Below are 25,884 nucleotides of genomic sequence, written 5' to 3' on the forward strand. Positions count from 1 at the left end.
TACCGCCGCTGACAATTCTTCCACTGTTATTTTACCATTTAGCCTTTCATTCTCCTCCTCTGTCAGGGAGGGAAGATTACAATCGGTAAGGTAATTTATTATTGATGCTTCTGCGGTTAACTTTGGAATAGCGGAGTCAGATCTCAGATTGTATAGTTTGGTGTAAAATTTGGTGAATTCCTCCGCTATTTTTTTCTCATTATAGATTATCTCACCAGACCCATTCTTGATCACCGTAATCTGTGATCTTTTTTGTACGCCTCTTAACTTGCTAGCAAGAAGTCTATCGGCTTTGTTCCCCTTGTCGTAATACCTCTGACCCGTCCATTTTAGGGCTTTTTCTACGTTTTCTAATTGTATTTCTTTTAATTTGGTTCTGGTGGCTGTCAGTAATTTGTAAATTCTCCTGGACGGGTTCAGTTTGTGTTGCTGCTCTAGTTGTATGATCTTATCCGTGAGCTCTTTGGTTAGTTTTACTTTGACTTTCTTCCTATATGATGCTATCGAGATAAGTTGGCCTCTAATAGCCGCTTTGTGGGCTTCCCACAGGATAGCTGGGGAGTCTACCGTGCCTAGGTTTAGTCTAAAGTAATTCTTGAGGGCTCTTTTGACTTCTTTTTCTGTCTCTTTATTATTTAGAAGAGAATCGTTTAGTCTCCAATTATATGTGTATGTTTTTATAAATGGGGCCGTGAGAAATAAAGAAATTGGTGCGTGGTCTGACCAAGTGATTGGACCTATGTCTGTGTCGGTTGTTGCCTCTAGTACATTCCTGGTGGCAAGAAAACAGTCAATCCGAGAATAGGTCTGGTGAGGGGCCGAGAAAAAAGTGTAGTCTCTTTGTCCCTGGTGTTGTGCTCTCCAAATATCTACTAGGGAGAAATCCTTTATAATGTCTCTGAAATTTTTCCCCAATCTTATTGCTTGGGGCGGGGGTGGCCGACCCAGTGTGGTCGATTTGTCCTCTGTCGGGTTGAGTACCATATTTAAGTCACCTCCTATTAACAAAGAGGACAGATAGTCCGGGTCAATCTCTTCTAATACTTTTCTTAGGAAGTTCGTCTGATTTTCGTTGGGGGCGTAGAGGTTGATCAGGGCGATCGCGGACCCCGCCAGAGATCCATACACTACCACGAATCTACCCTCTGGGTCTGTTGTGACTTTTGTTAAATTGAAGGGGGTGCCTTGTCTAATCAATATAGCAACTCCCCTTTTTTTACTACTAAATGATGAGTAGTAACTCATAGGATACGTATTTTGAAATGTTTTAGGCGGCTCCTGCGCCGTGAAATGCGTCTCCTGGAGAAAGACAATATCACCATTGAGCTTTTTTAATTCTTGAAGGGCTAGCCTTCTTTTCTTATTATTCTGTAGTCCCTTTACATTGAGAGATACTAGTTTAATTGGTCCTTGTTTGGCCATTGTCACCCTTCTCTATCTCAACTTTTTAGATCCTGCTAATCCTTACAAGGACCAGTGGCTATATGCGTAACTAGATGGTACTCTCTTTTTTTGTGGGCCTTGGTTAACCAGGGTGTGAGGGAGGGGGGGAGGGAGGGGGGACCTGCTGGGATAGTTTCAGCAGGTAACAAAAAGTGAAGAAAATAGACCTTGTTCTGGTCTTAATGGAACAGGACCGACTTAACGGGCAGTCGGTTTGTCGGGTAAAGCACCCTTAGGGGGTGGGTCCGGTGGCGATAACCGACCGGAGTGGGCGAGGAAGGGACCCTATAGATCCGTGTATTACCCGCTATTCCCTCTTGTTTTCCCCTATGATGAGGGGGGAGTCATGGGAATGAGACTTGCCTCTATTTAGTGGGGAGGGGTAAGGGGTGGTCGGCACTAATTTGGGGGATATGTGGAGAGGGAAAGTTGGTCGTCAGGTGTTGGGGCCTAACATCTGCTTTAATCTTTTCATTTTGGTTGCCTCTACTCAATCTTGAAAGGGCCTCCTGACTTTGAGTATCCTTTCTGTTTATTATAGGTTAGACTAGGTTAGCGGGGTGTTATTTTTATTCCCCTTATTTGGAGTTGTACTCCTGGATGGTTCTGTATCTGGGGGGGGGGAGGGGGAGGAGGAGGGCGTGTGGGAGGGGGAGGCGGGAAGGGGGAAAGGAAGGGGGGGAAGGGGGGAGGAAGGGGAGAGGATGGGCGGGGAAAAGGGAATGGGGGGGGGGGGAAAGGTGGGGAGTATCAAAGTGTAGCAGGGGTTACCGGAAGGTGGTATTTACACCATGAAGTCATCATGTTTCCTATAAACTATCTGGCAATATGTCATTACATTAATCACTGCCTTGTGGGGGGGGGGCAGCATTCAGTGGGAGGTCCGAGTGTCTCTGGTAACTATGGGAATCTTGGGGTTAACAATAACCTTAACTGGGGGTGGAGGTAAGGAGGGGGAGGGGAGGTGAGGGGAAGGGGGGAAAGGGGGAAGAGGGGGGGGGGAGAGGGAGAAGAGGGGAGAGGGAGAAGAGGGGGGGGGAGGGTAGGCAGGGGGAAACTTATAGGTATACAGAGGTGCAATATGTACATTTAGACATCTTTTGTTTTAAGTGGTTTATACAATCATTTGCTTTTTCGTCGAATACCTCCTCATATAGATATACAGTCTACATTCTCTGATTAAAATTTCTTTGCCACCTTTGGATATCCTGGTTTATACACTCGAGTAAGCAAGGGGCAATGGGGAGGGAGGGACTATGGGAGAGGGGGGGGAGGGGGGGGTGGAAGGGGGGGGGTGAAAGGGGGAGGGTGGAAGGGGGGGGGGTGAAAGGGGGAGGGGGGGGGAGGGGTGGGAGTGGGGGGGAGGGGTGGGAGGGGGGGAGGGGGGAGGGGGGGTGGGAGGGGGGGGAGGGGGGGGTGGGAGGGTGGGAAGGGGGGGGTGGGAGGGTGGGAAGGGGGGGGGGTGGGAGGGTGGGGAGGGGGGGAGGGGTGGAAGGGGAGGGGGGAAGGGGGGAGGGGAGCATGTGTATGTCAGTGGGGAGCACAAAAGGTTAGGAATAAGCTTCTGAGCACTTTTGTTTTATATTGATTATGCAACCTTATTTCTTCCTCATTTCTCCAACCCTATCTATGGCAGTTCATATCATTAGGTTCAGAGTTTCACAATATGCTGTCCACATTCTTAGTATGCCCATTGAGAGTGTCACTAGGTGGAGAGGGGAGAAAATGACACGGGGGGAAAGGGAGCTTGGAAGGGGGGAAACGCTGGGGAGGAGGGGGAGGGGGAACGCTGAGGAGGGGGAGGGGGAACGCTGGGGAGGAAGGGGGGGGGGGGGAACGCTGGGGAGGAAAGGGGGGGGGGGAACGCTGGGGAGGAAGGGGGGGAAAGGGTGGGGGAAGAGGGAGGCAAAGGAGGGGGGGAGGCAGGGAGGGGGGTCTAGGGAATGGGGGGCTGGGATAAGGAGAGGGGCAGGTTATCTAGGTAAATGGCCGCAATGCAGGGGGGGGTGGGTGTTAATCCTTTTCCCCTCTGGAGCCTCAGTCTATATAGCTATTAAAGTGTTACCGTTAACTTGTAAGTAAATTGACTAACATCACACATATTCTAACTATGTACAACTTAAACTTTTATATCACAGACCCTTCTGGAGCAGGTCTTTCCTCGGAAACCAGGGGAGGTGTTCAAAACTCGGGGGAGAGGCAACTGCCTCAAATCACCCCTGGACCTTGTATAGTCCCTGTCCGGTAGACCCCTTCCTGGTCGGAGGGTTGCTTCGTTCCGTCTGGAGGGGGTCCTCCGCCACCTCTTTGCCTGGGGAAAGCAGAATCCAGGCCGTGTCACGTGGGGATGGTGTAGCCCCGCGAGACTCCGCTCTTGATCCGGCGTTGAAGGTAGTCGATGTCTCCTCTTCCCGCTTGCGTGGCCAGTCGGGACCGGTCTGGGTGAGTACCATTAAAAGGCTCTTCCTTCGGAGGGGGGCTTACAAGGGGCTGGTGAGGTCTTTGTTCCAGCCGCGGGTGGGATCTCGCCTCGGCGGGCTGCTGCAATCTTCTGGTTGCTCCTGCTCGTCTGGGGCTCTGCATCGCGGCTAGGTTATCTTGATTTTGGTTGCCTTTGCTCCGCTAGACGCTCAGAGGCTCTCGTCGGGGGGTCTTCAGGCTCCTGTCTCTGAGGGCCGCGTTCCTCCACGGGCCAGGATGCAGGGGGGGTCAGTCCCAGAGCTCGCACTACCTGGGGTATATCTTCCGGGTATCGGGTGACAAAGTATTTCCCTTTATGCGGTATTACCAATCTGAAGGGAAACCCCCATTTATACTTTATTCCCTTTTCTCTTAGTAAGAGAGTCAGTGGCTTCAGATCTTTGCGGCGGTCGATCGTTTTCTTAGACAGGTCACTGTAGACTTGTATGGGTTCGTCTCTGAAGCAGATCGAGTCCTTCTCCCGGCAGGCTCTAGTTATCTTCTCCTTAGTCGAGTAACTGTGCATTCGGACGACCACATCCCTTCTCCGGCTGGGGTCATCCGATCGCGGGCCCAGCGCGCGGTGGGCTCTATCGATCTCAAGGTCTCTTTCCTCCAGATCCTTGCAGACTGTGGTGAAGAAGTCTCTGAGGTAATCTCTGAGTTGGCCCGGGAGAACCGCTTCCGGGACCCCTCTTATTCTGAGGTTTTGGCGGCGGTCGCGGTTCTCCTGATCCTCAATGTCATCTTGTAGGGCGCGCACCTCTGCTCCTAGCCGATTAATTTCTTTGTCCGCAGCCTCTTGATGTTTGAGGGCCTCCTCTAATTTGGTCTCCAGTGCTACGGTTCTTTTTGTTAGGCCTTGTATGTCCTGTTTTAATTCGTCCACCGCTTCACGCAGGTTGGACTGTAGGGATCGATAAAGTTTATTATGTAGCTCTTCTAAGAAGGCCTTTGTTATTTCTTCCTCTGTGGGCGGCATTTCTTGCTGCCGGTCCCGCTCCGTTGCCGGTGACTTTGCCCCACGTGCGCCAGGCGGGGAGGCGCCATCTTGTTTTTTGGAGCCTGAGTCGGAGCTCTGCTTCGCCGGGGGGAAATACTTTGTAACACCCTGCCCGGGCTGGGTTTTTGTTTTATGGGACATGCCTGAGTGGTTAGAGGTTTGCCTCATATATTTTGCGGTCGGGAAAGTCGGGGTAAATCTATATTTAATTTGTTTGCAGCGTTAGGGTCTCAGGAGCTCTCCTCTTACCCCTCCGTCTCGGTCGACGTCATCGACACGCCCCCCTTGGTTGTTTGCTTTTAACTATTTCTGCTATTCATTTTATGTTTTGATTTTTAATTATGGGATTTTTTGTTGTGTTTTCAAATGTTTATTTCTGTTATTTTTTTGGTGTTTGCTTTTTAATTGTGGTTTATTTTTGGTCTTTTTAATAATGGTGTTTATTTTGAGTTTTCTTTAATTCATTGATTCTTTTGGTGTTTTAATTTTTAATTCTGGTGCTTATTTGGTATTTGCTTTATTGATTTCTGGTAATGTTGTGGTGTTTACTTGTTTATTGTTTATTTGGTGATTATTTTGATTTAATTTGGTATTGTTGGTGGTTGTTTATTTTTTGGGTTGACCATTGGCTGTGATAGTGGTAAATCATGCCCATATTATAACTGTGGTTTATTGGCATTTGTAATGTAAGGTAGCGTGGGTGGTGTCCCAGGATAGGGTAGTTAAGCGTCATGGGTGGGTAGCAGGGGAGGGTGGGTTAACCCCTTAATGACTATTGCGTTTACTAACCGATAAGGTGATTAAGTGGTTAGTGGCCATTAGTTTTTATTTTTTTATTGTACTGTAGCTGTTGCTGCCCATGGAGGACAAGGACGGTGATGAGGATGAAGACAGCCTTCATCATGGCAGGGGTACAGTAAGTGCAAGTTTTATTTACTTTACGCTGCTGGTTTATGTTTTATTTTAAATGGGCAAATGCACTATTATCCATATCTGGATAATAGTAATTTTGCCCATTACTGTACTGTATGGGAGGGTGGTAGGGGGGTGTATTTATACCAATGTATTGCATTTATTTTTTTCGGCACTGGATTGGTACCACAAACACCCGTGGGGACCTGGACACCCGTGGGGACCACCTGAAGACCCCCGTGGGGCCCCCGGACACCCGCGGGGCCAACCTGGAGACCACCAGACACCCATGGGGACCACCCAGAGGCCCCCGATGGCCTCAGGATTGATAGCAGTGTTGAAAAAAAAATAATATATGCTTTTATGCATCTCCCATTCTTTTTTTGAAAAAATATTGCGAGATTTTAGACACTGATAAACTTATGACAGCTTTGTGAGTAGCCGTTACTGACAAAAAATGGCGCATTTACCTTTTTTTCCCCTATCGGATGACTTTTTTTTATAAACCATTATTACGCGCTACTGCACTGTTATCACTGCTTGATAAATAGCAGTAGCATGCTATAAGGGCATTTATCGCCCACTAAACCACTTATCACTGCTTTGTCAATAGCCCCATTTACTCCCTGTCTGTCTATATATATTTTTACAAAATCGAACATAATCCTTCAGTTTTTTGCCATGTTACCGGCCCTGCTGGCACTAGCAGGCTGAATGTAATCCAAAATCACACACCTCCCTTGTTTGTCATGTTAATTATTTGTTCTGCAAAGCGTTGCTACTCAGAGTGTAAATAACCCTGTCTTGTCTGCTCATTGTGCTTTGTGGATTACAGAGAGATGAGCGAAACCTTTTTCCTCGCTCACCAATGTGAGTTTTAGAGCTTTGGCAGCAGCTAAAAGATGCATATTAAAATCATGGGAAGCAAATTCTCTACAGGAAAACCACAGATCAGCTCCCGGGAGGGGACACCTTATTCTTGCTGATTTCAAATTGCTACATTTATTGGGTGTTGAGTAGAGATGGGCGCATTTATTTTTTGCGAATTTGGATCTTTCTCAGATTGTTTGGTGCCTTTGGTCTGCGGATTTCTGCGAATCGAGCTCAAAAAGGGACATTTGTCTTTTCCGGGTTTTATTTATTTTTTTAATCGCTGACAATCCAATACACGGATTGCAGAACCTGCGCATTGGATTGGTAAAATCCACCAGCGGATGGTATCCTAATGGCGATGTTTGAGCCACGCAGCTTGAAACTGGAACAATCCGCCGACGGATTTGACACAGCGGAACGGATTTTGAATGGCAATCTGGGGAAATTCCGGAGTGTGACAGTTTCGCCCCTCTGTAGTGTTGCGGTGGCACATCCAACACCTTTATTAGAATATAACAATTTTAGCATGCAAGGAATACATCAGCATTAGTCACTGACTTCATGCAATCTGTTTGCCTACTATGTGTCCCTACAAGTGTCACTCAAAATGAAAACGGCAATACGTGTAAAACAGGGGGGCGCAAACTTTTCAGTCTGCTCCCCCCCCCCCCCCATTACCTTGTCTCCAGCGTCAACTGACGCCGTGGGGTCATGTGACGCGTTGGCCGAAGCCGTCGGAGACAAAGTAAGGGAAGTTACAGAGGCCTCCATCGTAAACACAAACAATAGTGTGGGAGTGTGCACAAGGATGCAAGGAGAGAAATATAGTGTCTTTGAGAGAGAGTCTGAGCGTATGCGGTATCCATGGAGATGCCGTGATTTTGGCTGAGGTGGCGTATTCTTTATTACATGACAGTTTGTATGGTAAAGCACAGAGGATTACGAAGGCCGTCTCCTGTCTAAATATTGTAGCCTCAAAAAAGACACATGGGGAGGGGGATTGGAGTGCAGTCATCCAGGGAAATGGGTGTTCATGGAGATACATCCTTAGGCAAGTTGCCTTAGTGAAGATGTTAGGTTGATTGGTTAGTAATCTATTAATGACAAGAGGGGATCTTTAAACCACGGTCAGTCAATGGCTCCTTGGTAGTTGAACTTGGGTCTTGGAACTTGGATTGTTGTTTTATAACAAAAATAAACATAATGGAAGATGTCAACACTGGGAACATCAGGTGTTTCACTCTAAACAAATCTGATCCCACTGATCCCTCTGAGATGTGAATCTGTTTTAATAGCATAGCCTGTCTTCTCCCTGAGGTCCGCAGTATGAAGAAGAGAGACAGATTTGTGTAAGATGAGTCATTAAATAAAGAGAATATTATTCATTGTCAATGCACTGTAATCCTTCCAATGTCCCAAACGGCCTCAATGCGCATGGAGAGTAGACCTGCCAGACTTTAATTAAATGCAGAATTGCAGGCGGCACTTTTAAAAAACATTGTTTTTCTAATCAATACAGTATATGCTGCCTTTGATGACCTATTAATGAAACCTAAACTGCTGATCGATTCATTCTCCTGTGATCGATCAGCAGAGATCCTGCTTCCTTCGGTTCATGTAATGGCTGACTTTAGTTTTGATCAATCCTTCAGTCATTGTAACTCAGCAGCTACAATGTATCCTGGTTTTACTAAGGTAGCATTGTCTATTGTTACAGTTTGCAGCTCAGCCCAGCCCTTTGCTATGTGTGATCATTTCTTGGCACTGCTGGGGAGGTGTTCTAAAACCAAAGGATGCTTATTAGTTCAGTACAGTATATTAAAACTCATTAAAAATGGAATTAAGAGTTGAATTTATTTTTTAACAAAAAATGCAGTATTATCTAATACTACAGACCTGATTTATTAACAAAACAAAAAAAAAGAATGTAGGATACTGAATGTTTTGGAGATCTACTCTGTACACACTTTGTACATCCACGAAGAACACTCTTTTTGCTGTAGCAAAATATATTACTGCCCTGACTGACCAAGGCAGCTAGAACTAGCACTTTGCATTACACATGAAAAATTACTAGGCATATCTTGATAATTGTTTTTTTAAATGTCATTTTGCCTAGAAAGATCAAACGTATGCACGATTAGCCCTTTGAGTTCACATTTTTAAAAAGCGAACTATGCGTTGGAATCACGTTAGCATGGGGTTTGTTTGTTGGTGAATTTGCTTTCAATTAGTATCTGCAAAGGCTTTGAATATGAAAATACACGAGATGTATTATTGCTTTGTATAGAAGCCTATTGCCGCCTCTTTTATTGCAGAAAGCCCTATATTTATCCCTGGAAGGATTGGTACTTGGAGACACTTTGAGTGCATTCATTCAAAACGTGCTCATTGATTGCAAAGCATTCCTGCAAACATCTACACATCATTAGTATTTTAAAACATCGGTGCTTACTACTTACAAAGCACTGTGTGATTAAATGTGCAACCCCCTGTGTGCTGAGCTCCACACACTCACACTGCCCCGTAGCAGGTTCCTCTCCAATGTGCTCCGGACATGTGGCAGTAACGGACACAAGCGCAGCCAATAATAACAGCTGTGGAAGAGGAGGGACTGAGAGGGACATGAGCCTTTAAAGGGGGGGGGGGGGGCGGCCATGTTGAGTTAGATCTGTGTGGACCTGAGTGCTATCAGGTTCGGTTGAGGATTGTACATGTGGCAGTAGCAGAGAATTACAGTCCAGACACGACTGAGTGTTCGAGCGCCATCGGAAGGAACCCTCAACAGCGACAAGGCACAGCGGTACCGAAGCACCCTTTTGGAAGCACAGGCCTGCAACAGTTAGTACACCATGAGCTCCCACGGTTTGCCGGCACCATCACAAATAGCCAATATTCCCAGGATCGGGTGGCTAATGCACCACTGACACTGACTCACACCCGCGCAGCGTTATTGGGAACTGTATTACTATTGTATATTGTGTGTAGTGACCCTTTGCCGAGGAACATGGGTTGCCCAGGTTATTGAGTATAGACTGTACCATCCGTATACTGTCTGCATTTCTTCCACCGTCTGACCGTAGGCCACGAGTGGCCATTTAGTATTAATAGAGACTCAAATCCCCACCTCAGTAATAATCATAAGTCTGGGGGCTAAAAAGGAGAGGTTACAAATGTTTATTTTGTGATTTCTGAGGATGCTCAGACACATAAAAGACTTTAAATGTACAGTATGTAATAATGACTGTGCTTATCTTTATTTTATATTGTGCCTTACAGAATTAGCAGGTAAAAATACAGGAAAGGATTATTTAGTGCAGAGATAAACGGACCACATACAACACAATGTGTAAGGTTGTTGTGGTCATGCATTGTAAAGAGGATTCTGTAAGTAAACGCTTTACATTTAAAAGAGCAGTTCCGCCTACTTGTTTTTTTTACACAGATAGGAAGCAGGGAGTCTTCTATTTCTAAGGTAACAGACTAACAGTACTGAGTTCAGTGCTTGGAATTACAGTTATTATACCCCCTAATGTGAGACACAGTGTCATGTACACTTAATGATGCAGCTACCTCCATCCAAGTGAATGGAAATAAATGCCTGTAGTGCACAGTTAGATATAGATATAGATAAATAGATAGATAGATAGATAGATAGATAGATAGATAGATGATAAAGTATCTGTTGTCAAAATTTAGCATAGGTTGAACTTGATGGACGTACGTCTTTTTTCTACCTCATCTACTATGTAACTATGTAACTTTGTAACTATGTAACTGTTCACGATACAGTAACTTCTATTCAAGTGAATTAAAGTAGATGACTTGTTAACTGTGCGATATCTTGCTTCTTACTATAGTGAATAGGGGCCCCTGTTTCCATATGTCAGGCGGAGACCTAATGACCTTTTATGACGTCGGAGTCGTTGGCATGAACCAATACAGCAACAATCATAAGAGCGTACCAACACACTAATTTCAGGTCAACAGATTGAGTGGAACGCTAATGATATCACACTGCGCTCCCCACACTACAAGTACACATTGATACGGTATGTTCCAGAGTTCCATGGCTCTCGGGTATTAGCTACCAATACCTGAAATGGGCTCTAGTCTAGATTAACATTCCCTCTCCTTTCCCTTATCCTGTGTCTAGTGGTTTCCCAAACTGTTCAGCTAAAACGTGACTGAATACATGGTGCCCCCAAGATACCAGCGTCCTAATCTTGCCTTCCAGTGGTGACTGGAATCGGATATTTGGCCACAACCAAATATCGTAGATCGAGTTTGAGAAGCTCGCACCCAGCCCAGTTATCCTAACAATCGGCATTAGGCTGCGCTTATACAGCCGGCGATGGCGACGTGACCGATGACGTAAACCGTCGCCATTGCGACGAGTTGTATTTGGAAGTTTAGGCGACGTCGCTGGATGACGTCATAAAAGGGGAGGGCAGAGGCACGGAGAAGCTCCCGATTGGCAGCAAGGGGAGACCGTTGCCGAAAAAATTAAATATCAGTGACTACCAGATTTCTGGTAGCACTGTCGCTCTGTCGCTTTGTCGCCGTCACGTGCACTATAAGTGCACGCGACGGCAACAATGCATTTGTTTTGCCACGACGCGACGGCGACGTCACTATAAGCGCAGCCTTACTCTGCTGCTTCTGCCAACCAACAATCCAGAAACTCAACGTTGAGATGAGGAAATAGACTGGGGATTTCCAGATTTTTAAGAAGCGGTTTCAATCCGGCTCAGCAAATCCTAGCGCTGTGACACATTTTTGGCAAACTCGCTGGAATTCTCATAGCTCTGTTAATTCAAAATGGCAAAACTGCTTAACATGTTGTCTCGCTAACTCAAGCCTGGCGAAATAATGTCAATAGATGCAGAATTTCATCACTCATTGCATACACCTCATACTATACACCTCATACTATACACCTCATGCATCGACCTTGGCCCCTTGCAGACACACCATAACTCCCTCCTACTGTCTCTGTCAGTTCTCCCCACGTACCACTTAGATTGTAAGCTCTTCGGGGCAGGACTTCTTTTTCCTAATGTTACTTTTATGTCTCACGTGCTTATTCCCGTAATGTGTTATATTATTACGTGTATTACTGCTGTGAAGCGCTATGTACATAGATGGCATTATACAGTATAAATAAATATATACATACATACATCATTATAAAAAATATACTGATTCCACAAAATATAATACAAACTCCATTTCTTTTTCTTAAATATTTATGTCCTACGTGTTAATTACAGTCTTTAATATTTACATTTTTCAACCCCTTTTGGGTGCTGTTGGTGACGTTATGTTAATTCCGCTTCAAAACAAAACAGTACAAGTCGCGCCAATTGGCTGTTTAACAGCATGTAATGTCTATTTTAATAGACGCCATGTAATAGATGCAATTTCTGTTATAAAATACAGTTAGTTGTCAAATGTTCTTCCGCTACTGCCATATGACCAATGCCAAACCGCGTGGCTTGACAAACTCACAGCTCCGAGAATATTCCCCTAACATTGTATGAGCTAAACTCGCAAAGGCTTCTGGGAAAAGGGAGATTGCTGGTTTAAGGTACAATCCTGTAATTTCTTTGTTTCAACATTTTGATAAAAGCTAACCGCCAGAGTGCTTTTTGAATCGCTGACTCTTTTTTATATGAAATAAACATGGCTGGCTAACGGTTTCTGCTTTCCGAATCCTAGTGAAGCATACGTAGGATTATGCAGAGTAGCCTCTGTGAGACAAATTCAATACCCAGAAATAGTTCAGTTACTGGCAGCAATGTTATTCTGTCTCTGGACACAGACAACATTGGCGTGGTCTCTTAGAACAGGGCTCAAGTGCCACCAACAGGTCAGGTTTTCAGGATATCCCTGCTTCAGTATAGGTGGCTCAATCTATGGCTCAGTCTTTGACTGAGCCACTGATTAAACCACCCTTGCTGAAGCAGGAATATCCTAAAAACTTGACCTGTTGGTGGCACTTGAGGACTGGAGTTGGCTATCCCTTCCTTGGAGAATGTAGGACCCATTGTTGATAAGGAAGACCCAGACTTATTCTGAATAAATAATTCACAAGCGGGTGTGGTATTGTACATTGAATGAAGTTGTCAATTTTAGATTTGTTTCTTGTTGCAATCATGCTATCAATCACAAAATGTATATGTAACAGTGTTTCCCCCACCCGGTGGGAGATTTGGCCATTACTGGTCGTGTGGTACGTGATACCTGCTGGTAACAGGAGGGCTGAGTTGTCCGCCGATGGTAGTGGGGTCACAGGATCAGGCTTCTGGGGTTCATACCTCACATATCTCCTTAGCAATGCAGCGCCTCCATCTGCCGTAGGCTCCAGTAACTGAAGGTGATCTCCCACCGTAGAACTATTACCTCTCACCCCAGTGAGGTCACGCACCAGGCAGGTGGTATATGCAAACAGGAACTGTTTATTACTCTTCTGTACAGTACAGGAATAACGGCAGGCTTCTGCCCGATGCAGTCTCGCAGCTATCACTGAAGGATGGTCCCTGGACCGTCACTACAATCCAAGGGCACCCTCAGCCGTCCTAGCTCTTCCCCACCTCCCTAGCAGAGGCAAAGGTATGGTCCACACTCTCCCCCGGAGGGAAGAGGACTGGAGAAGTCCCAATCTCAGCCTTTCCACTGTGTGACCTGCCTTCTTCAGTGGGGGAAGGTACAAATACAATTTTAGGGCGGTCCTGCCCTTAAGTACTGCCAGGAGGAGGGCACCAGGTCTGGCTCATGATTTGTCATGCCCAGGCCTGATGTCAGCGCCACCCGCTGTCACTCAAGTGCAGCTCCTCAGAGGGGGAAAACCCCATATCAACTTCTAACAACCTGATTGTACCAGGGTTTACTGCCAGCCCAAGGGCAGAATAGTAGCCATCAGGTGACCTGGCTACATATAGGATAAATCGGCCAGAACTAAACATACAAGGCACTTTTATTCTCCAGAAATTGACAACTTGGTACCATTTTGCAACATGGGGGAATATAAATAGTCAAACCAAATTTATTAAAGGTAAACAATCTTACATTTTAAAGCACGAGAATAAGAATCCATTTTGAAATGTGCCTCTAAGTGTTCAGGCCTCAAGTTACTGGTCAGATTTTGCTCACCTTTTCACATTAGGCTACGGCCCCGGTGTTGGCTGCTGCACGCGCGCGTGGCGTGCTTGGCGGCGCGTGCAAGGTTCAAAGCCGCAATCTGCGGTCTGTGCTGGAGCTGCAGGGGGAAAGACGGGGGGGGGCGAGGCAGGGACGCGGCCATTATGTCACGTGGCTGGTTCACCCTCATTGGCTGAACCGCCGCCGTGACGTAGCCAGCGCTCCGTCGCCGCTAGCAAAGACGAAATTCTTGTCTTTGCTAAAATGTGGTCGCGTTTCGCGCATTGTGCCACGGTGCGCAGGCAGCTACTGGGGCCGGCCCCATAGAGGGCTGTACCCTCTGTGCGCTGGGCACACCGTCGCAGCCGCAGACACCGGGGACTCGGCCTAAGGCCTAAGGCTTACCACATGATGCGCGATACGCGACCACATTTTAGCAAAGACAAGAATTATTTCTTTGCTAGCGGCGACGAAGCGCTGGCTACGTCACGGGGGCGGTTCAGCCATTGAGGGCGAAACAGCCACTTGACATCATGCCCCCGCCACGCCTCCCCTCCCCCCCACCTCGTCTTTCTCCCCTGCAGCTCCAGCGCAGACCACATATCGCGGATTTCAACGATGCACGCGCTGCCAGGACGCCAGGCACGCGTGCAGCAGCCAACACCGAGGCCGTGGCCTAAGCAGTTTGAAGTTTCATGGATACTTTGCACATTGCATAGAGTTTGAATATCCTACACTAGCTTTCTCACTCTGATTTTATTCTGTACGACAGGTGTAAAAGATCAGCTGTTTTTGATATTGCAATTTTTTTATTTTAGTTAAATAAAGCTGATAGTTCATCTGTTAACTGGCCCTCAAAGGTATTATTTATTCACGCACGGAAGTGTGCGCTCCATGGTTTTGTTGATAAATCCCTTTAGACTACATGGCACTTGGATGCACATTGTATTGGCATCAGATGTCTGTTGAGTGTTTAGTAGTGTTTAACGCGTTGCTCTTTGTAAGGTTGTATTCCTGACACGGTCTTGCTTTTTAGTAAAACATTTACTTTAATAGAGATATTCGTTATTGGCCTCATTAAAACAAGTGCCTCCCACAGCTCGGAAAGGGTTACCCCTCCTGGGACTCCATTTTCAGGTTGAAAAAGATTTGATGTCCCCAGTGTTCAATCTCAAATAACCATAACTGGCACATTCAGATTGACATTGAATAACCTTCCAAAACAGGAACATGCTGCAGTGACATATCCAATTTCTAGCTAATGTCTACTCGCATATTTGTGACACAGACTGTAATATTTAAGGATGGCAGTATGGCCGTTAGACCGGATTATTTTAGAAACAGGCTTTTGACTTCAAAACTAGAAAAACCAGATACAGCAGGGCCCCGCTTCTCGGCGCTCCGCTTTTCGGTGATCCGCCGATACAGCGGCACCGAGAAGGGGGCCGCCATGTTGATTCCTAAATCGCACAACGTAGAACGGGCGGTTGCGCCCGGCGCGCATGCGCAGAACAGGCGGTTGCGCGCGCAAACCGGGTCGCGCATGCGCAGAACGGCGAAAATGCCGGTTTGCGCATGCGTAGAACTGAAAATCGCCGGATCCACTTTCCGGCAATTTTCACTATACGGCGGGCCCCTGGAACAGAACCCGCCGTATACTCGGGGTCCTCCTGTAATATATTTTTCAATCCATCTGTCCTGATTGTCGTCTTTCAGATGTCTATTCTGGGTGTCACTCCCAGGGCCGCCATAACATAAATACTGGGGCCCAGGACAAATTAAGGGAGCAGCCCCCAGCGTACTGGGGGGGGGGTCCCTGAGGGGGGTCCCCGAGGGGGAAAGACCAAGATAAGAGCCTTGGAGGGGTGGAGAGAGAGGGAAGGGGGGAAAAGAGTGAGGGGTAGACAGAGGGGAGGGAGGAAAGAGAGAGAGAGAGACAGATGGGAGAGAGAGGTGGAAAAGAGAGAGTATGGGAGTTGGGTGGAAGAGAATGGGAGGGGGAGAGAAGGAAAGGGAGGAGGGAGAGAGAGACACACAGAGGGGGAGGGATAGATAGGGCCAATTTGATAGAGCCATCTGTGCTGATGCCACCTGATCTGTTGGTCTTCCTTGAGGACTGGAGTTGGCCACCCCTGCTCTAGTACAATAAAGACCAGTGCCCCACATCGTTGCCTTGGTTTGTATAGTCCTAGATATATTTGTTCGCTAATTTTCTCCAGTTTGTGCTTTTAGTCAGGGGGAAGATTCATTTATTCATTCACTTTGGAGACACACTTTAATACTAGGCCTATCGGGAAGGCAAAACCGAGTTTCTGGCGGATGTCTCAGGACTGGCTCACATGGCGTACCCAGAATTCTGTTCTGTTTTGTGCTGATGGTCTCTAAAATATACATGAAGTTCAAGGTGACTCTGTGTGCTCATTTGCACGTCATTACCCAGAATCCCTGTCTGCAGTGGAAACACTTTATGCTAAGAGGTAATGGTGAAAAGCCGGGTTGCAGACCTGAAATATGTGAATGTGCTCGCAAGTGATATATTTATATTTTGTAGAAATGATCATCCATGGAAAACCATTCTTAGTGGTCAGTTGATCATTTTTCTACAGCAGCGTTCATGGTGAAAATAAAAGGGGCTACAGAACAGCAACCTTAGCTTCCCTACTTCCAACCCCCATATTTTTAGAGGCAATTTGCATGAAGGAGTGGTTTGTAGAGAGGATCAAAGCAAATGCATTCTTTAGTTTGCATTACATAAGATATATATAATATGGAGCAGTTTTGTTCCATAGTTTCAATACAGCATTACGTCTCTGCAAACAGGGGATTAGGAGTTCCAAACAATCACCTATTGTGAACATTAAGCGGGACATACATGATAAAACACCAGCTTTTTTAACATAAAAATACTCCTTTACAGAGCTGTGTTCTTCTGTCAGTAATAATTATTGTAGTTATGGTGGCGCATTACAGAGGAAATCTATGCGTGTTTTTTTCTCCTCGTTTTTTTTTAAAATACAGGTTTGAAGCAGGGGATCTTCGAAGCTGAACCCCATAAATGTCAGCTCTGGGGACCCCCTGCTTCTGCAGATACTTACCTCTGTAATGGGTGCCGGTAGCCGCTCCAGGGTTGGCAATATGGCTGCTTTTCAAAGCTCCCGGACCCTGCAGGCCAATAGGAAGCCGCGTCGTCATCCGGCGCGGCTTCCTATTGGCCTATGTGAGGCGGGAGCTTTAAACTGCAGAAAACTGTATATACCGGCACCCCATACAGAGGCAAGTATCTCCGGAAGCAGGGGGTCCCCAGAGCTGACATTTATGGGGTTCAGCTCCGGAGACCCCCTGCTTCAATTCTGTATTAAAAAATGAAAAGAAACGGGGGAAAAAAACCCCGGCATGGATTGCTCTTTTAAAGCAGCAGTCTGCATTGATCTCCAATTATTATTATTTGTATATTTACAAGACCTGTTACTGCTGTGTTCAAAGCTGTTTTTATTTTCTTAATCTGATCCTCTGTTCAGGATATATAAGCGTTTGAAATATTGAAAAGGGGATGTATCCACATACAGAAAGTGCACCTAAAGGTTGGTTTTGACATTGCTCCATTTTCTGCTCAAATTTGCGTCAAATGTATAAAAAGTTTTTCCTGCGTCTGATGCAAATTGTTAGCCAGAAAAGTTTACACCACCCCAGACCTGGCGGATTTTGGGATGCAAATACAAGATTTAAAAGTGACGCAGTGAGACGCAGAGTTGGCTATGTCTCGTTATAATCTGTGCGTGAAGTAACTCCTCCTACTGACACTCCCCACATCGCAAGATTACGCAAATGGTGCAAAACCTGGAGCAATGAAAAACGACGCAAATAGGTGCATGCTTATTTGCAGTGTTCGACAAACCTATACATTTGCACGCCCTGGGCGAGTGGATTTAACATCGTGGCGAGCTCCTATTGGCCCAAGCAGCACACGTGTGGTACTAGGTGGCGAGTAGATTTTTTTGTTTGGCGAGTTGATTTTTTGGTGATTTGTCGACCACTGCTTATTTGTATATGATGCGGTAAAAATAACGCTGACATATTCCTGTGGTAAAAAGCCCATTATCACTTCTTTATCACTGGCAATATGTCTTTAGTGAATATGTTGATAAATATAATTGTTGTAAAATACTAATAAAGTCACATTTTTCATTTATAGGCCATTAGTAAACTTAGGCTAGGGATTCCCACCCTTTATTGCATTGTGTACCCCCTAATGCAAAATATTTGAGCGCAAAACCCTAATTAATAAATCTTATTGCCTTTTCATCAGACTATCGCTAACAAAACTCTGTGACCGATCCAGGCAGTATAGTGTCCTGAGCTTGTGGGGGAATACACACTTAATAAAGCCCCAAACTGCACCTGTGTGTGCTGGCAGCATGGGGGGAATATAGCTGTCAATCACTGCGAGAACTTCCAAAGTCACGCCCCACAATGCCTTGCTGCTTTGATGCAAAGCATTGGGGGGAGTGACTTTTGAAGCTCCTGCTGTAATTGACAGCTATACCACCCAGCGCCAATGTGCAGTTTGGGGCCTTACTAAATGTGCAGTCCCCACATGTGCTCGGGACCCCACTAGACTGCTTGGATCTACCATTGCATATTTTATGGGGTGAACCCCTTGGAGCCACCTCATGAACCCTTTTGGAAATCAATAATCTAGGCCATTATTTAGAGAATCTGCCAAAGCGAATTAATAATGTTTGGAATTCTAAGACAGATACATTTGCTAAACAATCTCATTACTAACTGTGACGGTAGGGGGAATTATGGCTGCTGTTAATAAAGGTTAAGTCTGCCATTTTCCTACCTTTCAGTAATACATTGGTATTGTATTATATGTTATGTATATATGTATGTCTTAGCTTGGTTCCAGCACCTCAGGAATCAGGGGTTAATATGTTTGCAGTAGAATTGTTGCAAATGTTATGTTGCAGTTCTACCCACCAGTCAGGGCCTGCTGCATGTAGGCAGCACATTCCTACCCACCAGTCAGGGCCTGGGCATGTAGGCAGCACCTTCCTACCCACCAGTCAGGGCCTGGGCATGTAGGCAGCACCTTCCTACCCACCAGTCAGGGCCTGCGCATGTAGGCAGCACCTTCCTACCCACCAGTCAGGGCCTGGGCATGTAGGCAGCACCTTCCTACCCACCAGTCAGGGCCTGGGCATGTAGGCAGCACCTGTCCCCGAGTGTTGCAATATTATGTTTTAAGTGTATAAAAAGGTGGGGAGGGAGACCCCTAGCAGAAAGAGCCTGCAGAGAGTGAGGCCTGGTTCAGGATGCCAGAGGCAGGAGTTGGAGGGCGGGCGGGCGATCGGGAGGGAGGGTGACAGTCTGCTGGGCGATGTGTGTTCATCCTCCCAGCAGACTTTTTCAGGAGTTGAGGAAGCGGGGAGGGGGCGGGGCTACAGACGTGAGGTTAGGGATCCAAGTTGCAGTCATGAAATTATTCTCAAAAATGGTTTCATTGGCTGCCGAGGTCCCAGTGACGCTGCTGAAGCTTCAAAAAATGATTTTTCTGTTTATTGGAACTGTAGCCAGCGTCAACTCCATACTTCGGAGACAGGGCAGCTGCTACCCTGACAACCAGTATTCAATTTGAATACATTGTGTCCCACGGCAGCTCGCACGGCAGCACGCCCTCCACCCGAAGCCTGCACCCTGAACGAGGCTTTAAGAGGTGTTGCTGTGACAGGGAGAAACTGCAGTGTCCAATCCATTGCTGGTCTGAAAACCAGTCCTGTGGGCACTGGGCAAAGAGAGAACAGGGGAAATCTCTGCTAGTAGGTCCCTGCGACTAGTTAGGCAGGTTATTCCCCAGTTGGGTATGTGTGATGTTTGTTTCTTTTGTATAGTTGTGGATATGTTTTTCCAATAAATTAATTTTATTAACTCTCGTGTTCTGTCAGGCGATATTGATTCCTGGTATTAGTCCTGGTCTCCCGTGACACTAACGTTATAGGAAGAGCTACAAGGGCTAGCATGAAAAATGTGTTTGTACTTTTTAGTAGATTAAAGCTGCAGTTCAGTCTTTTTATTTTTTTATTTTTTTACTTCAATAGTTTCATGTGTGCAATCTCTAATTACCTAAAGAACTGTATAGCTGCAGGTCAATTCGTTCTCCATGTATTGATAGGTCGAAATTTGGTGACATAATTAGTGAAGGGATCTGTTTATATTCTGCTTGTCTGTCAGTGGAAGCTCATGAATATTCATGAGCACTCCTGCACTGACATGTGCTAGAGGGAGGTCAGGGCTGACAAAGGGGTGTGCCAGGGCTTGTGACAGGACATGAAGGGGCAGTGCCTTAGCAAATGGCTGTTAAAATAGAATACAAGAAAATTGGTCTTTCAAAGTTGTTTTTTTAAAAACAGAAAATGCTAAAAGTATTTTTTCTTATGTAAGGAGGTCACCCCCGGTTCCCCTGATCTTTCTTTTGCCCCCCTGCCTTACCCCTGTGGCAGTGGGGGAAGGGGACGGCGACTTCTCCCGGCGGGCACCGCCCTCTTGGTTGTGGCGCAAGCTTCGCCCATGCGCAGTAAAGATCGCGCACGCGGTCCCCGTAGAAAAGAGCTGTACCAAGAACTACAATTCCCAGCAGCCTATGGGGACTGCACTTTCACCCTTGTCACAGGCAGCATTGAAGCCAATAGAGCTGGCAGATTCTCATGCTGCAGAGTTGCAACAATGTTGTGTGCAGACAGGGTTTTTGTCAGTTGGAGCACCCTAGTTAGTCAGAGACAGGAGCTGCCCCGGGAAGGAGGTAGGGTACAGGAGTCAGGAACTCCCTGTACTAGGCTGTTACCCTCAGGGCCCGAGATAGCTCAGCTCCCCAGTAAAGTGAGTGCTGCCAGGGACAGCCCTCAGGTTAGGGACCCTGTCACTTGCATTAGTGGGAGCTGGGGAACAGAAGGGAAGAAAGGCAGCCGCAGACTTAGTGTTAAGTTGCAGGGTGTTGCTGCATGCGCTGATAGTTATCAGTTAAGTGAGTTGGAGTCAGGGAGCTGTGAGGGAAGGAAGGGTGCGGGGAGCGCGTGCAGCTCCTGCCCCATATAGGTACCCACACCCCAGGTAGGCCCCAACTCCCCACTAGGTTAGTGGGTAAGTGCTGAGGGAGGCCCAAGATAGGGACGCTGCCCTTAGTGTTAGAGTGCTGTCTTGTCAGAGTCACGGCTGTTAGTGCTGTGAGGTCTGACAGGCAGGCACAGTGTTGTGTAGCACGTTGGCTGCACACATCCAGTGGGTCACAGCTTGTTGCTGCAGGCGCTGGGATTAGTTTAGTAACAGTCAGGGCTGGGAAGAGTTAGGGGAGTGGGGCAGGTTATTAACCCCTGTAGACCCCTAGGAGTTTTCCCCAAAGCCATTACAAGTTGCTGTGCTGTAGGGACGGCCTATAGTATAGCGCGTGTCACTTAGTGCTGTAGGGACAGGTCCTATGTCAGGGATCCTGTCACGGTAGGGTAGATTAGATAGGGACACAGCGGACGCTGCGGTTCCTGCTACGAGGTTCGGATCCAAGTTGGGGTCCGCAGAGACTGTTTCCAGGTTCGGATCGTCCCTGGCGGTCCGCGTGCAAAGGAGTCCGGTGTAGGATCAGACGGAACCATCACACGACGGATCCTTTGTGAAGCAGTTGGAGATCCGAGCACGGGAGTGCTCGGCAGGTACTATCTACTACACAAGTGCACCAACGGGCCCTTAGTATAAATAGTGACTGCGCAGTCACCCATTGCCTTTCTCGGCAAGAGTGCGGGACATTGGGTGGGGTTCTTTGGACACTGGGTGGGATCACCTGGTGTTGTGGAAGCGTCCTGCTGGACGTCTCAGTAAGTGTCTCCTCGAGAGAGGGACACCTGTTCTGATATGTTATGGTACGGATGTGATGATGTGTTATATGCTGTTCCCAGTAAATGGTATTAGTTAATATATAAATCACTGTGTGTGAGTATTGCTTATTGTGATTGTCCTGCGAAGAACCACTCCCCCTCTGGTGGGAGCCATCGCAGGTGGAGGCGCTGCATCGATGTAAGTGAGTACCCCTAGTATAATTGCCCCAGGTTCCCCGTGGCGGAAGCTCAGCCCTCCTGCGAGCCAACAGGTAATGCACCACACCTATGGTAACACCGTATGTTTCTCCGCTCCCACAGTGTAATCTGCGATTGGGGGGGGGGGGGGGGGGAGGAATACCCGTTACACTTACTACAGAACTGATTTATTAAAAAAAACACACATGCAGGATATTGACTGACCTGCAGCTTTAAGAGGATCTGATACTAAATGAAGTGTTATCTACAGTGGAAAAAATGCTTGCCTGGTACTAAACATTTTTGCAATCATTTGCCTCTAGGGTTGCCGGTTTTGAACCGGACAGCTCGGTATTTTGCCCCTGCGTCCGGTATAAAATGAAAGGTAATACCGGACATGTATGTGTCCGGTATTATCTCTCTCCAAACGCAGGGTGGATGGGAGGGGGCGGGGGGAAGGAGCGGCGGTCAGAGCTGTTGCCGCCAGCCCCGGCTCTCCCCCACTGAAGGTTTCTATCTCTCTGTCTGTCCCGCGCCGAGGTGTCTGATGCTAGCGCGCGCCGGGTCCTCTGACGTCAGCGTCGGAAGTCAGCTGGGCTCAGCTTCCGGTAAGCGCCGGCGTGAGAGGGAGGTCCGGCGCGCGTCTGCGTCTTACACTTCGGCGTGGGACAGACAGGGAGAAAGAAGCCTGCAGTGGGAGGAGACCTGGGTGGGCATGGCGGCAACTGCTCTGACCTGCCGCTGGCCCCCCCGCATCCACTGCCCCCCCTCATCCGCACCCACCGACCCCCTCCCCCCAACCATCGGGCCCGACCTGACACCATCCCCAAGGTAAATCTGAATTTTAAATATATTGGGGTGGTGGGGGTATTTTGTATATGTATTGGGGAGGTGGGGGTATTTTGTATATGTATTGGGGAGGTGGGGGTATTTTGTATATGTATTGGGGAGGCGGGGGTATTTTGTATATGTATTGGGGAGGTGGGGGTATTTTGTATATGTATTGGGAAGGTGGGGGTATTTTTTATATGTATTCAGGGGGCATTTTTTAAATATGTATTGGGGAGGTATTTTTTATATGTATTCGCGGGGGTGTGGGGGTATATTTTTATATGTATGGGGGGGGGGGTCCTCATCTTTTACCATTGTGACCAGTATTTTTGGACAAGCCACCTGGCAACCCTATTTGCCTCTTCTATTCTTTTGCAGTTTTCTTGTCTGCCATGTTCATGGTCTATGGCAGGAGTGCGCAAAGAGGGGTGCGAGATTTTCGGGGGGGAGGGCGCGGCGGTTACAGAGGCCCCGCGCTCTTCCCTAAAGCATTTAAATTAAATGCCGGGGGGCCAGCACAAGGCCTCTGTAACTTCCCTTACCTTGTCTCCGACGGACATTGCAGGATCATGGCAACGCAACGTCACATGACCCCGTGGCGTCATTTGACACCGGAGACGAGGTAAGCGGGTCTATGGTTTAAGACTTTAGCATAGGATTTTTAAAGCAGCTGTTACATATTATTTGATCATATCAATTATGTAAAAGTAATGAAGTATTATTTTTTCTTTTCTTTACATTTTAAATCACAGTACTGTATTTATCTCTTTATTATGTAAACGAAATGATTTTAAAATGTAGGTGATTAAAGCCAATATTTGCAGAGCGTTTGTAATTCCATGTTCTTATTCACTTGAATCACTTGAAGGTGTTTTAGCGAATAACATCACTTAGGAAAAAGGGGCCAGGTTTAAAAAAATAATTTTTTTTTTTTAAAGCAGCAATCCATGCTATTTGCATTTTAAAACATATTTATATTTGTTTTCCTTTATCTGAGTAGAACAGCTGAACTCTAAGCTCTGGGGACAGCCGCTTGCTAATAAATAAGCCAGTTGGAATAAGTAAATAATCCTTCCAGGCAAGAAGGATTCACTCCACTTCCGGTGGCAATAGAAATGCTGCATTATTGGGAGAGGACGTTGCAGTTTTTTATTGGGGGACTTTTCAAGGTTTTTTATTTTCTAATCTTTTTTTTGCCGTAATCACCACATTGATTGGAAACGAGGGGGGGGGGTAAGGGGGAAAGAGGAGGGCGTTACAGAGCTGAAACACCTTCATTTCAGTTCCGGGTACCCCCTGCTTCACAAGATACTTACTGGTACTGTGTCCTCCAAGGAAAAATACAGAACGGAGGTTTAAAATCTGTCACGCCGGCCAATAGGAAGCCACAACGTCATCTTTCCCATCAGGGGATTTATGCCTCAGTAAGGCACCTTCTCCGGTAGTATCTCTGGAACCAGGGAGCTGAGATAAGCGCAGTTTATCTCCGGGGATCTCCTGCTTCTCACCAATATTAATAAGTAAGGTTTAGGTGGGACTGCTCCTTTAAATGCTTTTTTTCTCAGCACAGGGGGGCCTTTGGAACCCAGAGTCCTGAGGGTCAGCTCCGGGGGACCCTAACCTCGGGTTCAGATAAAAAGAGAAATCCATTCCTGGTTGGAGGGGTGGCTGCTTTAAATGTACATATCGACCTGCAACCATGAGAGTCACATATTTATTGGGTAGCATATGGGTGAGCGAGCCTTATTTATGAAAATGTCTGTTTGTAAATAAAACGTTTTGAAAATGGATTAGCTATATGGTAGTCCTCGCTAACAACGCTTTACAATGCAACCCTATGGGCTGTTTTCCAACGCCTGAATGCGTTATCCCCCGCTCACAGCCGCTGATTAACATGGGACTCACTTTACAACGGTTTCACTATCCAACGCTACTTCCAGAACGGATTCCGTTGGGTAACCGAGGACTGTCAGTATTCATATAAGTCCACAAATGGTTACTACAAGGATGAACACATCTGGGGTCAGGGAGTGATGGAGGATGCTCCAGTACTTGACACTGTTTGAGAAGAATACTGAGCTGGATGGACCATTTGGTCTGACCCAGTATTGGCAGCAATTGTTCGTATGATCTTAAGATGCATTGGATGTTTACTTCTTTTTTATGTTCTCTTTATTGTGTGATGCTCAATGTGGTAATTAAGACGCGGCCTTCCTTTTTCTTCCACCGTCAAAGTGCCCTCCCCTTTGTATTGCTCAGTTTTGGCTTTGTCTTCGTCAAGATTCCCACGGAGAAGGAAAACTTTGTTAATGTCAGAGAATAGAAAAAAAAGTAAAATTTTTGCTTGAAGGTTAATTAAAATGTATTCAGGAAAGTCAATACATTATTAAGTGAAAGAAGCATTCCAAGGGGAAAGAAATGCCTGTGCTAATGTCCTCTCCGGGAACCCCCTGCTTCCCGAGATACTTACCGCTGCAGGTGATGCTGGTACTTCCTGGTTCCGGCTTGTGTGCCGCAGGAATTTAAAACTCCATTTTGTTTCCCCAGGAGGAGGGGATTGTAGAGTCCCAGTCCCAGTACACATGGGCTAATTAGCTGGGGGGCATGGGTTAATCTGTGTCTCCACGTTAGGGATTGGATACAGATAATTGTTCACCAATAGTCTGTATTCAATGTTAAGAATAGGGTTACACAGGTATATAAACTGTGTCAACCCTACAGTTTTTAGTTGTTCTTCTTCCGATACCATCTTGAATGTCACCGGATTGCTGGAGAATTGCTAGCTGATACTTCTCCATTCCCCAACCCTAAGTAAGTGTTACCTTCTTGCCTGTTAATTGTACTATATTGCTGTGTTCACCTTTTTTAAGGAATAAATTATATTTTATTATATCTAAGCCTCGTTCAGTTCAACCCAGAGATTTGGTGTTCATTATATCTTGTCATAAGTTACCGTGACGGGGATGATGCCAGGGGAACCTTCTGAGATAAGTATCTCGGAAAGCAGCAGGTGCCAGGAGCTGAAATTACTGCGGTTCAGCTCCAGACCCCCTGTTCTTCCCACCTATGCTGTAGGTGGAACCATGCCTTTAAACACATGTTCTGTGAGCTAAATGGGACTCTTCCAAGATGGCTCCTCTCTGGACCAAAGTCAGA

At 46.6% G+C, this 25,884-nt stretch overlaps 1 protein-coding gene across 2 annotated transcripts in view; it reads left to right on the forward strand.

The window, feature by feature from the left end:
- The window catches only part of ELAPOR2 (endosome-lysosome associated apoptosis and autophagy regulator family member 2), a 166,188-nt gene that overhangs the window by 41,411 nt on the left and 98,893 nt on the right, over nucleotides 1-25,884 (forward strand). Inside the window, exon 1 of one of the 2 annotated variants that reach the window (XM_075599550.1) lies at nucleotides 5,803-5,822. The exons of the other annotated variant lie outside the window; for it this stretch is intronic. The gene's annotated coding sequence lies outside the window, so the exon portion shown is untranslated. Of the gene's footprint in view, nucleotides 1-5,802; nucleotides 5,823-25,884 lie in introns of those variants that run through there. 2 annotated transcript variants of the gene reach the window in all.

This window comes from Ascaphus truei, chromosome 5 (assembly GCF_040206685.1).
Source record: "Ascaphus truei isolate aAscTru1 chromosome 5, aAscTru1.hap1, whole genome shotgun sequence".
NCBI lineage: Eukaryota > Metazoa > Chordata > Amphibia > Anura > Ascaphidae > Ascaphus > Ascaphus truei.